Source organism: Cavia porcellus, unplaced genomic scaffold (assembly GCF_034190915.1).
Source record: "Cavia porcellus strain 051 isolate PalLab524CR breed Dunkin Hartley unplaced genomic scaffold, mCavPor4.1 scaffold_2, whole genome shotgun sequence".
Lineage (NCBI taxonomy): Eukaryota > Metazoa > Chordata > Mammalia > Rodentia > Caviidae > Cavia > Cavia porcellus.
The window spans coordinates 124189139-124199986 of record NW_026947485.1 but is presented as its reverse complement, the minus strand read 5'-3'; the positions used below and the strand labels follow the sequence as shown (position 1 = coordinate 124199986).

The window sequence follows — 10848 nt, the reverse complement described above, 5'->3', positions numbered from 1 at the left end:
AAGCCTTGCTTATCTTTGTATTCCCTTTTGGTTTCCAGTAGCCAGCTTTCCCATCCTCTGCTTCCTTGTCTGCTGGTGCTTGATGATGCTTAGATAATTCTCCCACGCCTCCCAGGTGTTGCCACTGTCTGCCGGCAGTTTACATCCTGCTTCTTTGTTGGCTCCCTTGCCAGCCCCACCCCCAACAAGGTTCTTTGATCTCATTGAGGCCTTTGAGGACCTGAACCTTCCTTCTAATTATGGTCACGATGTCCGTTCTACAGTGCTTTATGTTCTGTAGTGCGTATTTGTTTCTGGTCCAGTATTTGTTGAAGGAATCAGTCATAACCTAATCTAGTCTTAAGGGTTGGGTGGGACTGACCTCACCACCGGGACCCAGGATGAACATGTGGCCTGAGCCCAACTGGTCCTAATAGTGCATTTTCCCATATCTTTTTTTTACAGTTTTCATATTTTACTTTTTTAATAGTCCGTGTTTGCAGTACATAATTATGTTCATCATGGGGGTTGTGTACATGTACATAGCACATCTTAATTCCTTTTTGGGGGGTCTACTCCCTGTTTCCCACCCTTCCTAATATTGCATTTCTTTAGGCACAGTGACTGATTCAAGATATCAGTCCAAATTCAGTTGGCATGAACAGGGAAGAAGCAGCCTCTTATGAGGTTGCTAATTTGGTGAAAAGTAAGCCAAGCCTTATCTGTGATCATTTGGCTACTACCTAGGGAGAACCCACTAGAGCCCAGAGGAGAACAGAGCTCACACAGAAGCAGGTAAACAAGCAAGAGTGAGTGAGAGAGAGAGAGAGACAGAGACAGAGAGGGCCAGAGACACAGAAAGAGATTCTAGTGAAAATAACAGCAAATACATACATCAAAAAGGATATTTATTCATGTAATTTTCAGTTTTTATAACACACACATCTTCTCTATTTTCTTTTTTTCTAAGATGAATTGAGTCAGACTCCTAAAATATGTCCCTTTTAATCTACAGTGGTTGTCATTAAATGCTATTTTGGCTTTTTCTCCTAAGGCTTGCATTGCTCTTACGCAGGTATTTTGCCATGTCCATGTAACTTCAGATCATGATAAATGTTATAAAGAAAAAGAACTTCAAGGCCCAAGGCTAGAACATGACAGAGAGGGTAGAGGTTATTCCCGTGGGCTGGGAAGGAAAGTTTCTCTGAAAGCCCTTTGACCAGGGACTTGGATGACCTGCTACTGTGCAAGGTCTCATTGAGAAACTGGAAGCATAAGGGCCCCGCAGCAGCTTCCAGCAATAACAGTAGCAGAAGAACAGCAGCTCCTCGACTACGAAACCCAGGTGAAATGAGAGGAAATGAGGTGCCATCGTGGCCAGATCACACAGAACCAATTTACTGGAGTCTACCAAGGGACGATGCTTCCACTTTAACAGAACGCGTCTAGCCCGTCCTGTTCTCCAGTAGCCTCTCAGTTCTCCGTTTCCAGCACCTGTGGAAGCACCACCTAATCAGGCACCCAACAACTGTCATGGTCATCCTCAGCTACTCCTTCTGCTTTCCAGTTCCAGTCAGTTCCATTCCAGGGTGCAGTGTGGATCTGCCCTCAGGCCACTCTCTGAGATCAGACCCTTCCTTTTCTCTGGGAAGTGAGCAGCCCCGAACTCCGACCTCCATTGCCATTGGCTATGCGTCATTGTCACTTCTTTAAAATGCAGACTTGAAAGGACGTTGGTGTCTGGTGTCGAGGTCAGTAAGGACCATGAGTTCCAGTGTGGTGGCAAAACCTCAGATGCGGGGCCTTCTGGCCAGGCATCTGCGGATTCATATTGTTGGAGCATTCGCTATCTCCCTGCGAGTTGCAGCTAAGATAAGTTTGGTGTGGCTGAACCAAGAAGGAAGGCATATGCAGATTTCTACAGAAACTATGATTCCATGAAAGATTTTGAAGAAATGAGGAAGGCTGGTATCTTTCAAAGTGCGAAGTGATTTAGGAATACAAAGGTTTCTTTGGATTCTGTTCCATAGATATTTGTCACTGATCAGCGTTCCTGAACTGTGAAACATCAGTATGTGACTAAGGAATACTTAGTTCCTTATGACAAATACACACTTGTGTGGACAGTAAAAAAAAAAAAAAAAAAAAAAAGCAGCCTTGATTTTCTCCATTACATAAAATCTGCTAAGTGTTTTCCATTGTTTATTAAGGGAGCTTTTTAGTCTTTTGTAGTTTGGCCCATTTCTAGCTTCTTCTACTCCCAAGCTGCACGCTTCACTCTTCTCACGGCCCCCCAGTGATAACATGTGGTCCTTATCTCTGTGTGCTGAACACACCTGTCCATCCACAGAGCACCTCGTAACCTTATACTCCGGGGTCCTCAGTACTTGGAAGTCTCAGCTAACGAGTTCCTCTATTTTATTTCCACAGAACTCCACATCTAGCTGTGCTCAGGAGCTCTCACAGTTTTGCAACTCTGTGTGTGTGTGTGTGTGTGTGTGTGTGTGTGTGTATGTATCTATCTCTTAATTTCAAACTCTTTCATAGTAAATGATTTTTGATCATTTCTCTTTTTTAGGATAGAGTGGTTGTTGTATGATTATGAACAAATAACATCTTAACCTTTGTGAAGTTTTCCCTTTATAAGCACCTTATAACCCACCATATAATTTCAAGAATATAATGCTTTTTGGTTAAAAAGAAAGTAAATTTTTTATTTTACCACTTTATCTGTTGTTATTATATAGAAAGAGTGCAACATATTTAAAGATGCACACAGTCACGAACACACTTACATCTGTATATTTTTTTTGGAAGTCCATCTGTAACCTAGTTGTCGAACTTATTTAGGGCATTGTTTTCAAATTTATTTTTTCAATTAATAAAATTCTTCACTTTGCAGTTATGACTCCATGGGGTGCAGGCGCAGAATTTAAAACTTCAATTAAAATACATAAAACAAAACAGCAGCCATTACAATAACACATTTGAAAAATCTCAGCTTAAAATGATGCCCCAATAGGGAAGGGTAATTTAAAAAGATAAATACACACAGAAGCCAAGAAGAAGAAAATGCTGGTGATTTAAAAATAATCTTTGCATCACAGAAGAAGAACATGAGCTTGTGTTTTGCCCTTTTAAAGCCTCATCTTTTGTGCACACTACCTCGCTCCAAGTTGTATAAGAGGTCAGCGTTTGTACCAGTGTTTCTTTTAAAAAATCCCACTGAGATCCTGATCTTTTAAATGTTTTTGATAGCAAAAATATTCCAATCACAACAGGAAATGTCAACAGAATCCTAAAGATCCAGAGTGAAATCTATACAGAGAACTGCGTTTCTCTGTCGGAGTGCATAATTCTTCTTACCCTTCCAATCTCAATGTTTTTGTCTCTGATGTTTTGGTAAACCAGAGATTTTCTACCTCTCACTTCATTCCAAATAATGTTTTGGGCTATTGGTTAAAAAGTGGAGGTTGAGTGAAAAGTATTTGCCTACTCGATGAAGAAAGTCTGAAGGAGATACAAAGATTGATTTACGTAGTTCCCAGGCTTGATAACAGAAAGGTTTCATTCGAATATCTTGTATTTAAAAAATGCTATCCAGGGGCTGGGTGTTTAGCTTAGCGGCATAAGCGCCTGCCTTGCAAGCAGGCAGTTGTGAGTTTGATCCCTGGTACCGACAAAAATGAAAAAGACCAAAAAAAAAAAAAAAAAAAAAAAATTAAATAAAAATAAAAATAAAAAATGCTATCCAAATGCTTTGAGAGGGGGTAGATTTTGTGAGTTTCTAGACAGAGCTTCTGGTAGTTTCTCAGTTCTCCAATAAGTAGTCTTTTATTGATATCCTGTTATGTTCAAGTCCAATGAAAGACAGAGGCAGATTACTTACCTGGCTTCAGGGAATTTACACTCTACAGGGAGGTGTCCTAGTCACTTGCTGTAGGAGGTGTCCTAGTCATTGTTGTAATGAAATGCCCACCACCTGCAGCTCAAAGGAGAGGAGGAGTTCATTTCAGCTGACAGTCTTCCTGGAGGTCAGCTGACTCCAGAAGTGGTGTGATGGAAGGGCATGGCGAGGAGAATGTTCAACCTATGGCAGCCAGAAAGCAGTGAGAGAAGGGAGGAGCAGAGACAAGCATGGCTTTTTCCAGGCCAGGTCCACAGCACATTCAACTCTGAACTGAGCAGCGGATGAATGCGCTGTGGACCATGGCACCCCATCATGACGTGGCTGCATCTGTGATTGGAAGTGAGCCTTATTGTGGAAAGCACTGAGATTTGGGGATTGTTTGTTAACGGCACACCTTAGGTTCAGGTTATGGGAGATGGAAGAGGCAGGAAAGAGTGAGTGAGGCAAGAATTCCTGAAAGTGAGGTTACTGGGTTCGGAATCTGCTGCTGCCACATACTCAGTGCGAGATCTTTGGCAAGTTAATTTTAGTATTTCTGAGTCTCATTTTCCTTTCTCCCAAATCAGAGCAGCAATAGAAACTATCTCCCTGGGTTGCTGTGAGGACTGTGTATGTTAATATATGAAGTGCTTAGAACAAGTTCTAGCACACAGTAAGTTCTATGCTATTATCATTCAAAGATAGGAAAGCAAGAAATGGCTTCTGAGGAGAGAAGCAAGGGAATGAAGTGGATGTCACATTCTCTGTGTGGTGTCTTGATGAAAGTAGTAGAATACAAAGATGGTGAAGGGATCCACTTAGTTGGGCTGCAGTGTAAATGGACCACAGACTGGATGGCTGATGAACACCAGAAGTTGATTTCCTTTAGCTCCAGAGGCTGGAAGTCCAAGATCAGGATGCCAGCTTGGTTGCTCACATGACAACCCTCTTCTGGGTTGCAGATTGCCAAGAAACTTCTTGTGTCTTTACAAGGTGAAAAGTGGGTGAGAGAGCTCTTTGCACTCCCTTTATATTAGGTCACTAATCTCATTCCTGAGGGCATCATTCTCAAGACCGGGAATCTCCCAAACAACCTAGCTTCTAACACTGTACGGTGAAATTTTGACACATGAATTTTGCACATGTACAAGTGCTCGGGCCATTGTGGCATGTAGGTTAGAGTACAGCCAGGGAGGAAGACACAGGAAGAATAATGTAGAATGAGATTCATTGCTGCAGGCCTTTTGGCATCCAGGTAAAGGAGTCTGTGGAAGAGCATTACCTCTGCTCCTGGCAGTTGGCTTCAGTCATCAGGGTTGGCAGCCAGGAGAGAAGCTGAGTGTAAAGAGAAGATACCGGGGAGCCATGAGGACTGTTGTAGTTAGGAATTGCAAGGACAACAATTACATAAAGGACAGAGAATTTATAATATTATTTTATGGTGGTCCCACAGAGTTAAATACCAGAAAGTGGAGGAAATCTGTCTGAAACACTGAAGACCTAAAAAATCCAGCTGAAGGCCTGGTTCCCACAGCAATGTCCTGCTTGAGTCCAGCTGAAGACCTAGAGCCCATGACAGTGCTTCCCATAAGACCAGCTAGAGGTCTAGAGCCCATGGCAAGGACTCATGTGAGTCTGTGTTACAGTTCTGCACTGGGAAGGTCCAAAGGTCAGTGGTAGAAGCTAGTAAGTCTATGCCAGCAGGGTGAAGGAGCTGTGCCATTAGGTTGAGGGTTCTACACTGGAGCCAGGAAGCAACACTCAAAATAAAGACCAGGGTTCCCTTGAAGAATACACAGCCATACTCAGTGATAATGAGGTCCTGAGCTCTTCCAAGGATGAGACTGGTCAAGTACATATCAGGAAGCCAGTGTGACAAGCTTCTGCTGGAGATTAAACAGCACACATCTTCCCCTCCAGAGCCAGGAAATGATGTTCAGGGTAAGGCCCAGAGCTCCCCCAAAGCGAACCAGAGTCACTCTCAGTGACAAGATCTTGAGCTCCTCTGATGATAACAACTGAATTCATTGGGGAACCCAGTGTGACAAGCTCTTCCAGGAGAACCCACAACACCTCACTCTTCCTCTCCAGGTCCTTTTTATGCTTCCTCAGGTGGTCCATTTACACTCAGCACCATGCTGACTTAATTCAGTTGATGTTAAGTTGCCCATCAGTTTTTAACCCATAACAAAGTGAAAGCTGCATCCTTCTCCATCTCTGGCCTTTGTGTGTGTCCTGCAGGAGCTAAAGAGATCCAGCAGATGTGTGTGCTGACTGCCATGGGACTGGCATCAGCACCCACTGACCTGCAGGCCATCAGGGCTCCAGTGTCACTGTGCTTCCATGGGAATGCCTTCAGCTGTGCTCTGGTGGCCCATGAACTCAGACTCACCCAGGGCAGGATTTGAGCCAGCGCTCTCTCACCCTTTTTTTTAAACCAGGTAAGTGAGATAGGTTCATGAACTACAATACAGGAATCCAAGCAGCCAAATTGATAAATCTGGATTAACTGAGCTCAGGACCACTCCTATACAGACCCCCTCCTGGTTCAGGGTCCAAACAACTGACCCTAAACTGAAAAGTTACAGAGTTTTTAAGAGAGAATCACAAAAGACATCTTGTTGGAAACAATATAGCTCAAATCTTTTATTAATTTTTAGTTGACACCTGTATCCTGCTTCTTTTGTTGAGCAGGTTAATTTTTTTTCCTGTAGGTACAGCTCATTTTGCTTTTCTCATAAGACTTGTAACATGAGTAATTTTCCATTTTTTTGAGTCAAATATAGGGCATTAGTTAAATGTAAGGCTCAAGATGGCTTCAGTTATGCCAAGCCACAACATTCCCCACTGGTTTTAGTGCATGAATCTACTTTTTGATTACTGGTCATATTTTTAAAAGCGTTTTTTTAATCTGCATTTTGTAGATCCTCATATTGGCAAGGTATAATCATTAATTTAATAGATTGGACTAGGCTTTGGTAATAGCGCATTAAACAGTTTATCATGCAATGGGGCAATAGTAATGGCCAGTAGGAGGAAAATCAGGAGTCCTGCCAGTGCCAAGAGTAAGGTGGTCAGCCATGGAGTGATGGAGAACAAATTTTTATATCAACTTTATTGATGATGCCTCTCATTTTTTTTATCAGCTAGATGCCTTTTGAGCTAAGACTGTCTCTAATAACTCCTGAATGGTTAGTGTAAAAGCAACAAGATTTAGCAAGGGCTAGGCAAAGACCTCCCTGTTTTAAGAATAGGTCTAGACCTCGTCAGTTTTGAAGGACCATCTCAGCCAGGGAGTTTAGAGACTACTCCAAGTGATGAACATTGTGTTTAAGTGTGTTAGATCACAATCTATTTTTTGCTTAGTATCTGGTAATTCTGGCCTCCCATTTTGAGGGCTATGGCTTCTAATGTCATGGAACCAGTTACTTTTAATCTCAAAAGGACAGGAACTAGGACTGGGGCCCTCATTTTTTTGTGAGGTTGGGTACCCCGTATTTTTTTCTTTTCCAGAATACCAGGACACTTGGGGAAGAACATGAGTTAAGATACAGAGTTCAGGGTTCAGGTCCAGTGAAGACAGCCAGATGAGCACAAGGGGTGAGGCCATTTGTATAGGCAAACCAAGTTCCTGGCGGGGAGACTAAATGTTGGTTGAGGCGGTAAGAGACATTTTGTACATACACAGTTGAATTACAATTAATTTGAAATGGGGAGTGCTTTAAGGGGAAATTTATAGACTGAAAGTTTAGAGCCCTGTATGTTTCCCAAAGTGAGGGACTTAAGTCCCTACCCCCACCAGCATGAAGAGCCAGAAACAAGGTTTGAGGTGTTTACAATCTGGGCTTGATATTAGTTATACATTAGCCTACTTAGTTGGAGACTCTGGTATTGTAGACTTGAAGTCGGAGTGAAGAATCTAATGGACCTTTCTGCAACCTTTATGGCCATGGGAGTACTCAAGGTGACAGGTGTACAGGGTCCTTTTCAGCAGGTGCCTAGGGATGTGGGCTGTCTCCTTTTAATGTAGATTTGATCACCAGGTTGAGCTGCCAGGGGGGCATCAGGTCTTTTAGGAACAGTCTGGTGGCCCCAGAACAAGTGCTGAGTCAAGTACAGGAAAGGCTGGAGAGTACAGTAAGGACTTAACAAGTTCCCCATTAGTGACAGCAGGCAACTTACCATCTTGGACATAGGGAACCAAAGGGGGTGGTCCCCATACATGGCCCTCAAAAGGAGTAATTCCCTGGAGGTAGGGGGTATATGGTACACGCAGAAGGGCAAAAGGAAGGAGACTTACCCAGTTTTTGCCAATCTCAAGAGCCAATTTTGAAATAGTTTCCTTTACATTCTGTTTTCTCTACTTGGCTTGAATTTTGAAGCTAGTAGGCACAATGTAATTTTTAATTGATTTTTAAAGCTGCAGCTAAATTTCGAGTGATCTGAGGTATGAAAGCTGGGCCATTTTGGGACCCCAGGGAGGTGGGCAAAACGAATCAAGGCACTGTCTCATAGAGAAGATTTTTAGCTATAATGAGAGCTGATTTAGTCTTGAGTGGCAAATCCTTCTGTCCATCTTGTGAATTTGTCTATAAGAACTAAGAGATATTTATGTCTTCTTTTTCCTGGACCCATTTTAGTAAAGTTTATCTCTCAGTAGTCTTTAGGGCTATGTCTTAATTGTTTCTTTTAAACATCTGTGGGAGCCAGATTCGGGTTTACTTGAAGACATTGTGAACATTTTTGGCTGATATATTTAGTCTGTACTTGGCCACTTTGGTTCCCCCAAGTGAGTGGCCCAATGGGTCTGCTGGATGAGCTGGGGGCTCGATGATCTGCCAGCCTTCTGGAGAAAGTTGGATTTCTAGGCTCTCGGCCAGTCTCAAGTCTGAATCGAATAGGATGACTTGAGTAGCATGGGTGGCAGGAAAGCTGGGAGGAGCATTATAGGCCCCACTGGTTTTAGTGTCACCTCTCTGGCTGTCTTGTTTTTGCTGAGGTTAATAGTCCTCTTTTCTGATAAATGACCCCATGCACATGGACAGTAGCAAAAGCATACCAACTGTTATGGATTAAGAACCGGTGGTCAATTTACTGCCAGCTGGATTATATCAGCATGGCACTGAGTGAAGATGCTCCACCTGAGGAAAATTGCCAGCATAAATAGGTGGAGAAGGGGAAAGAGCGAAATAATGCGTTGATGCATCAATGCGTTATTGTGTTGAGGCACTGTAGGTTCTCCTACAAGTTGCTGTTTGAGCTATTGGTTCTCCTGGAGAAGCTCTGGTCCTCACTTCGAGCATTGCTTCCTGGCTCCAGAGGAGAAGACATGTGCCACTTGGTCTCTAGGATGAGCTCGTTACGCTAGCTTCCTGGCATGTACCCAACTGTGCTTGGTGTTGGAGGAGCTCGGGGCCTCTGTGTCGCTGAGGATGGCTGTAGTGTTTTTCAGGACAGCTCTGGTCTTGTAGTGAGTGTGACTTCATGGCTCCATAGCTTAGAACCCTCATTCCACCAGCGTAGCTTCTTTACCCCACTGTCATAGACTTCCTAGCTTCCACCACTGACCTTTGGGCCTTCCCAACATGGATCCGTAAAAGAGACTGGCGTGAGTCCTTCTTGTGGGCTCTGGACCTCCAGTTGGACTCATGGGAGGCACTGTCATGAGCTCTGGGTCTTCATCTGGACTCATGTGGGACATTGCTGTGGGATTCAGGCCCTTGACTAAATATTCCATGTTTTTGGTGTTACAGATAGATTTCCTGCATTTTCTTATGTTGACTCCCAGTAAGCATTATAAAAATAATATTATAAACTCCATGTCCTGATTCTAGTTGTTCTCTGCACAAATCCTGACTACAACACCAACTATTTGTCCCCAGGTTAGGGCTTGAGTAAGGGCCATCAGTTTTGCCCACTGAGCTGAAATTTTTGACACTAAAGCTTGGGCCCATATTATCTCAGTTTTGGTGGTCACTGTAGCTCTTGCCACTCAAGTACCTTGGAGGTAACTGCTGTTGACTTTAGGCTGGGCAAGCAGGACATCAGTCAGGTCACCTTGCAGGCTTGAAACTCAATCAATAATGTCCATATAAGTATGTATTGGCATTGAGGGGTCAGCATCAGGCAGGAGAGCCACTGGATTGAGGGCAGAGGTAGACAGGAATTTAATGCAGTCACTGTCCAGTAGGGCTTGGTATTGGATAATGAGAGCGTTGGAAAGCCATCTATCAGGAGGGGCCTGCAATAATGTCTCCACAGCATGTGGGGACACCATCTGGAATCTGGCCAAAAGTCAGCTTAGTGGTTTTCTTGGTTGTAGTGGCTGTAGTTATCTGTAGGCAATTTGGCCACCCTGCAGTTGTGGGGTCTAATCACCAGGAAAGGTAGGCAACAGGCCTCTTCCAGGGTCCTAGGTGCTGGGTTAAGACCCCTTTGGCTAGCCCATGACTCTCGGCCCCATGTAATTGGAAAGGAGAGTGAGAGCTAGAGCATTCATGAGAGCTGGTTTTAAATCACTGAAGACTTGTTTCTGTAACTCTTCGGAGAGTCCTGGTTAGAGGTCCAGACGGAGCCCCTCCAGTAGAGGTACAGAGTGGCTGGGCCATTTCAGCAAAACCCAAGAACCATAACTGGCAGTAGCCCAAAGCACCTAGAAATTCTCTAACTTGACATTTAGTCTTTGGGGAAGGGATCTTTAAGATAGCCTCAATCCTTTTACCTGAGAAAGTCTGTTTTTTTTTTTTTTTTTTTTTTTTTTTTTTTTTTTTTTTTAATATATACCCAAGATACTGGGCAGGCAGAACTGTGTCTTTTTGGTGCAGACTCAATAACCCAATTTGTGTAAGTCTCTCAATAGGGCCTCCGTGGCTTTCAGACAAGAGGACAAATCTGCAGTGGCCAGTAGTAAATCATCTATATATTGAAGCACTGTGATGGAGAGATGTTCTACCTGAAAATCTTGTAGGTCCTTCCTCAGG

The 10848-nt window shown here is 43.4% G+C and overlaps 1 pseudogene; it reads left to right on the top strand.

Annotated features, from left to right (window-relative positions):
• Positions 1-1726: 1726 nt before the first annotated feature.
• Positions 1727-2130, top strand: LOC100725887 (cytochrome c oxidase subunit 6C-like; annotated as a pseudogene).
• The last annotated feature ends 8718 nt before the right edge of the window (positions 2131-10848 follow it).